Consider the following 6397-nt stretch of genomic DNA (forward strand, 5'->3'; position numbering starts at 1 on the left):
CAGAGGAGGTGGTTGGAAGTGTGGGCTCTGGATTGGTCGGTTTGCATGTAAAAAGGTTGCTCCAGATGCTCAAGGGCAAATAAGTGGCTAGCCCTGGAAGGGGCAGTCCCTCGAGAGTCAGCAAGGCCTCAGGGGTCAAAGCATCAAGAATACAAAAAATAAAAGGCATCATGAATGGTAGATGCACCTGAGAGCAGTAACTTAAGAAGAAGAAGGTGTGTTTGAAGTTCTAAGCTAAAAAATCCAGAAGCGACCAACCTGGAGACTCATTCCTTATCTGTGAGGAACATCTGGACCCCGGCCCATCCCATGGAATGTGGGCTGCAGCAGGGATCGAGGCCCTTTATTGTGGGTGGAATGAGGGTTGCCATGTGGAGGTTGCTGCGGGGAGGCTGCTAAGCGAACGTGCTGTATAAACTGCATACTTTTTACAAGTGGTTCCAGTTCTCCTGCCCAGCCCGCCACCACTGTACCGTTCCCGTAGGTAAGTTCCCAATAAGCCCTATGTCTCATTCTCTGGCTCCAGGTCTCTCCTTCAGCCACTTAAACCTAATGCCAATTCCCATTGAAGTTAATAGGGGTCCAGCACAACACATCATCAATACAGAAAGTATAATAAATGGAAATCCACAGCCCCCATCCTCTATAAACTGCTAACATCACAGTAGTTATGACAGCTACTAGAGTTACTTTATGTGGCATTTCAAACGACAAGAACATTTGACAACACCGTGAATCATTCCATCATCCTGGCTTTGCTGCCTGGGGCATTAATAGAAATACTGAAGCACAAATACCACCAGCCTCCACCCTGTCAAGGCTTTAGCACAAGGTCTTTCATTTCTGAGCCTTCTCGTTTTAGAATAAACTAACGGCAGATTTCTGTTTTCCCTGGTAACTGGAACACTTGAGGGTCAATTAAATGCCTGCCCGTTCATCATATCCTCCTTTTTCATGGTGCCTGAGCTGCTGGAAGCATTGTTTTGCCTTGTTTCTGCAACACCCCAAGGATTTCCCATTGAGGCAACACTTCCCTTGTTTTTTATAAGTGAAAGTTAGGATTAGCACAGATCATTTACCTGAAGCTCATTTTTTTATACCTTTAATGCTTAGGAGATTATCCTTCCTCTTAGAAAAACTCCCTATTAAAGGAGGGCAGTAAACTCTTTTCTGCAGTGGGATGGAGGGAGACAGAGCAGAGTCTTGCAGTCAGAAAGGCTTGGATTGGATGCTAATTCCGAGGAGCCCACGGCCTCACTGCCCTCCACGTGGCCAGGCATAAAAGCTCTGTTTTATTTTCTAAAATCACAAATTATTTTATAGCAGAATATATTGTACTTGTCTGACTCCCCCATCAGCAAGAAAGCTCCTTGGGGATAGAGATTAGATCTTAAATTCATCCTTTTTATTCCCTAGCCTGCCCTTAAAGAATATTCGTTAAATCGGATTGCCTTATGCAGCACAGCTACCTCGGTGACACTTAAAACTCCACTGCCCTTCTAACTAAGGGACAATGCCAGAGAGCCTGGCTCCCAACAAATAGGAAATAAAAGAGAAATCCCAAACCTCAGAAAACAAGAAGTTCCAGAGTGGCAGCACCCGGTTACAGAGTGAAGGAAAGGAATCACTAATAACAGCAGCAGCAGCGTTTAAAAAAGCCTGTTCTATGCCAAGCACCATCGTCAATGCTTTATTTGTGGTAACCACCATCACTGAACTTCCCTGGAAACAAAGTCTCCCAGTCACCTCTGCGAACCATGAGGTTTGAATCAGAAATCTATTCTTGCTCGTTTCTAGGTTTCCTTGTATATATCGTCATTCCTTGTTTAGAAGTCCTTTTGAAAAAAAAACTTTCAATCCTGCCTATACAAACAAAAAACTTTATTTGCTTCATTTTTGTTTTTCACCTAACATTGGTGAAGACACAGAAAGAATCCAAATGGAATGTGAGTTGGAGACAAGGAGAAGGGAGTCGTGTCAGAGACAACAGAGCCTGGGGATGCTGAGGAAGCCAGGCCAAGCGTGGAAGAGCTCCTCCACAGCAATACTTCCCTCCAGCTTCATCTTTGGCTCCCAGATGCAGGAAGTAATTACGATGCCTTTGCTCATAAAATGCCTGGTTTCTGCCTATCTACACCAGTGTTTTTCTCATTCCTGAACTACACAATAGCAAGGTGAAGATGAGGAAAAATCTTTTTAGAATGCAGTGCAGCTCTGATCCAAAGCATTCAGCCTCTCGCTAATATTTTCTCTGAGCAGGGAAGAACTTTGTAAGCAATGCCTGGTGCATCTTCACAGCAGCATCACAAAGGCTAAATGTATGGTATTATTCTCTCCATTTACCAAAATGTAAAACAGAGGGGCTTATGGCAATCTGAATGATTCTGCCAAGGTCACAGGCAAAGTCTAAGTGCCTGAGATGGAAACGGGGTCTTGGGATTCTTATATCATGTTTGAATCTCCTACACATGGGAACCTGGATTTAGTATTGAATATTGTGCCTGCCAACTGAAGTTCTTTAAAATTAGTACAATGTAAATCCAAGGAAAGGAGCTTGTATTTGTCATTGCAAAAGCAGATACAACTTTAATGTGGCCTTCCCACCTCAATATCTAGCTTCACACCTTGGTCAGTATCATGAGGATGGGATTCTTTAAATATTGAACACCTCCACTACACATCCTATTCCACCGGTCTTTCTGTATCAGTAGGTTAATAGATTGTAAAGTGGAGTATTTAAGGTGATGGACATATCCTTCCTGCCACTATAACGCTATGACTAACCCTGGCCGACACCCTATCTAAGACAAAATATTTCAGCAGCACAAGAAGTATCCAGGTTAATAGCTGAACATTTGCACCTGTCTTGCCCACACAGAAAGTATTCAATAGGCCTCAAATACAGAAATCCTTTAACCTATTGCAAAAGCTCTCAGTAAATAGAAGCAAATGATAGCCTTTAGACAGAACCCAGCATGGAGAAGGAAACTGTATTCCCAATACCTACAGATTTTGCTGGTGTACAATATAGTATTCAGGAAGGGGGTGACAGATACTAGAAGACTGGTTTTTGACAAGTGACCAGGTACATGGTCTGCATTTCTCTGTGAGACATTATAAGCTATTTAATTCTGATCAGTCTACAGCTACAGGCTTTCTGTGTCTGCAGATCATCGTCACCCTCTCTAACACCGCCCTCACCAGAAGTCATTTGTCCTCAATGTAAGATGCTGAATAAAAGGTCTAGGTCCTTATTTTGTGAGATCTTACAATCTTAGTTATGCAACACTGACATCAATAGACTTAAAAAATACATCAATCAGAAACACCTGAACCAGCGTAAGCAATTACACAAATACAAATTTAGGATCAAAAGAACTCAGTGGGCTGGGCGTGGTGGCTCATGCCTATAATCCCAGCACTTTGGGAGGCCGAGGCGGGTGGATCACCTGAGGTCAGGAGTTCAAGACCAGTCTAGCCAACATGGTGAAACCCCATCTCTAATAAAAACACAAAAAGTAGCCTGGTGTGGTGGCAGACGCCTGTAATTCCAGCTCCTGGGATGGCTGAGGCAGGAGAATTGCTTGAACCGAGGGAGCAGAGGTCGCAGTGAGCCGAGATTGCGCCATTGCACTCTAGCCTGGGTGACAAGAGTGAAACTCTATCTCAAAAAAAAAAAAAAAAAAAAAACTGAGTCGTGGAGGATGAAGACAGAGTTAGGAAATTCCATTTTCAGACTGATAATAGTACAGAGCACCAAAGGTACAAAATGAATGATCACTGAAACCCACTGTGAAGTTGACCATCCAGTGTTGACATATATTCAGAAGTGTGGCATAGAAACATTTGTATGACTGACTGACAGGCCTGGACTTCATCTAAACATGTCACTTTGAAAATCAGTTTCACAAAGATTTATGTTTCAGGAGCTCTTCAAATATGGGAAAGAAGAAATGAATTAGACTAACATCCACAAAGTAATAGTGTAAAGCAACATCCTCAATTGTCTGATAGATAATATATATAGGCCATAGGAATTTAGAAGGAGTGACAGGTAGGCATTCTAGGCTCAGGAAAGACGGGGCGGTGGAGTGCTTGCAAGTTGAAGGGAAGTTTTCAGATTAATCAGTGTTTATGCCAGTGCAAATGATAAAGCTATATCTGCCCAGTTCTGTTCCCTGCCCGAGGGCACTATTGTCCTTACCAAAAGAAAACAAAAAGGCATCTATATGCAATTTGCCCAGCTTAAGTGCCCTGCCAAGGTGGACATTTAGAAATAGCCAATGGAGGAAGGTGGAAGGTAGTGAAAAGCACGCGGTAGCTCACACCTGTAATCCCAGCAATTTGGGAGGCCGAGGTGGGTGGATCACCTGGGGTCAAGTGTTCAAGACCAACCTGGCCAATATGGTGAAATCCCGTCTCTTCTAAAAAATACAAAAATTAGCCAGGCATGTTGGCAGGTGCCTGTAATCCCAGCTACTTGTGGGGCTAAGGCAGGAGAATTGCTTAAACTCAGGAGGCGGAGGTTGTAATGAGCCAAGATCACACCACTGCACTCCAGCCTGGGTGACAGAGCGAGACTCCATCTCAAAAAAAAAAAAAAAAAAAAAGGAGGATCTCACAAGCTCGACCTGTTTCAGGATGCATTCCTGCCATCACCAGGACAAAAGTAGGCCAGTTTCCCCTCAGCCAGAGCAATTTCCATGTGGAAACGTACAAGCACATCGCTTACTCATCACACACTTCAAATTTCTGAACTTGGATTCCAAGCAAGAACAGTGAGTGGAGAGGGGTGATTCTTGTGATCTTTTTAATTCTTCTGGCTATGTACATTCCAGGCCCTTCACTTCCTAGCACACTTTGAGGAAAACTCCATTGTGTCATAGACACTACCACACTGAAAGCTGAAAGAACCAGATCCTCTCTCCTTCCTGCCTGGGCACAACCTAAAAGGTGGACAAATGACTTGGACTAGGTCAGTTGGACGCTGTCTCCAAAATATAGACTCATGAGTGAGTATCACAGAGATGTCAGAATAGTGGAGGTCATTCTTGATGGCAAAAGTAGCAGCAGGAAAAAACTACACTATGCTTCCTGCAGTATTGTGTTTTCAATGACTTTCATTCCTGACTTTTGGAGCTTGTTTGGTTCTTCCCTGTTTTCCAAGACCAGTCCTTGAGTCTCCTCTTAAATCTAAGATTCTGATACCCCTGCCAATAAATTTCCATTTTGCTAAAATTGGTGTCTGCTCCTTGCAACTAAGAATCCTGACAGTCTCACAGATTCTAGAGTCTCCTTATACCTCTCTTGAACTTCGTCTAGCCTGTCCAATGACCCAGTTGCCAGTTATCCACTAGAAACTACATCATGTAAATAGCAGGCTCTCTAAATTTTTCCTCTGTATTTCCTTGCCTTCCAATTCCTTTTCTGGTGTTCTTAAAGCCTAAGATATTTCTCTGAAACTCTACCACTCCAAATATTCTTGCAACATAGAATTCTTAGTGGAATGCTGAGAATGCTCTAGAAGACACCCAGGAGTCTACAACCGCATGAAATGCAAACTTTTCAATGCTTTAAATTCAGTACATTCTCCTCATGTACCCGGAGCTATTTTATTTAGTTAGGTTTTCAGGGAATCCAGCTTCTATTTGTCAGGTTTATGGTGTTGATGCTTCTCTCTCTCACTGAGGTGTTCAGAGTCTTAATTAGATAGCGGATATAAAGTGCTTTGACAGCATCAGTTGAAAAGTGCTAGAGAAATCTCTAGGGAATTACTTCGTTTTTGGCTGGAAAAACACAAGAAAATTAGAAAGCTTTAACAATAGAGCTGAGGTTTACAAGTAAACTTTTAGGTTTTTCTCATGCATCTGTGTGTGGTATGGTACAAAGTATGAATTTTTTTTTTATTTTTATTCTCTTAACTTTAAGTGAAAGAACCATGTCAAAATCCCTTACAATATACATTAAATTTAAGTTCTCCATGATGGATTTGTGGGATGTAAATAATTATATTATTATCTGCTGACCTAGACTCTTTGGAGCAAAGGGGAAACCTTCCCAGACTTATGTTATTTAGTTAACACTTCCAGGGGTAACTCTGGGATCCAAATTTCAGCACAGTTATGAAAGGAAACACCTCCTAAAACACATATCTTCTGTGTAGGGGGTCCCTTTCCTGAGATGAGACATAGCATTCATTTGTTTCTTAGGATTTACACTTTGAGTTAATTTAATTACTTCTCAGTAAGCCAAATCCTCTGCTTTGAAGCAGACAAGTGATGGTAGAGTAAACAGCAGCATACATGGATCAAAGCCTTTTCATTTAGAATGAAAAGATGTGGATAGAAGGCAGCCCTCTGCACTGAGCCAAACTCCACAAGCAGTGACTCATGCGCTA

The sequence above is a fragment of the Macaca nemestrina genome, chromosome 7 (assembly GCF_043159975.1).
Source record: "Macaca nemestrina isolate mMacNem1 chromosome 7, mMacNem.hap1, whole genome shotgun sequence".
Classification (NCBI taxonomy): domain Eukaryota; kingdom Metazoa; phylum Chordata; class Mammalia; order Primates; family Cercopithecidae; genus Macaca; species Macaca nemestrina.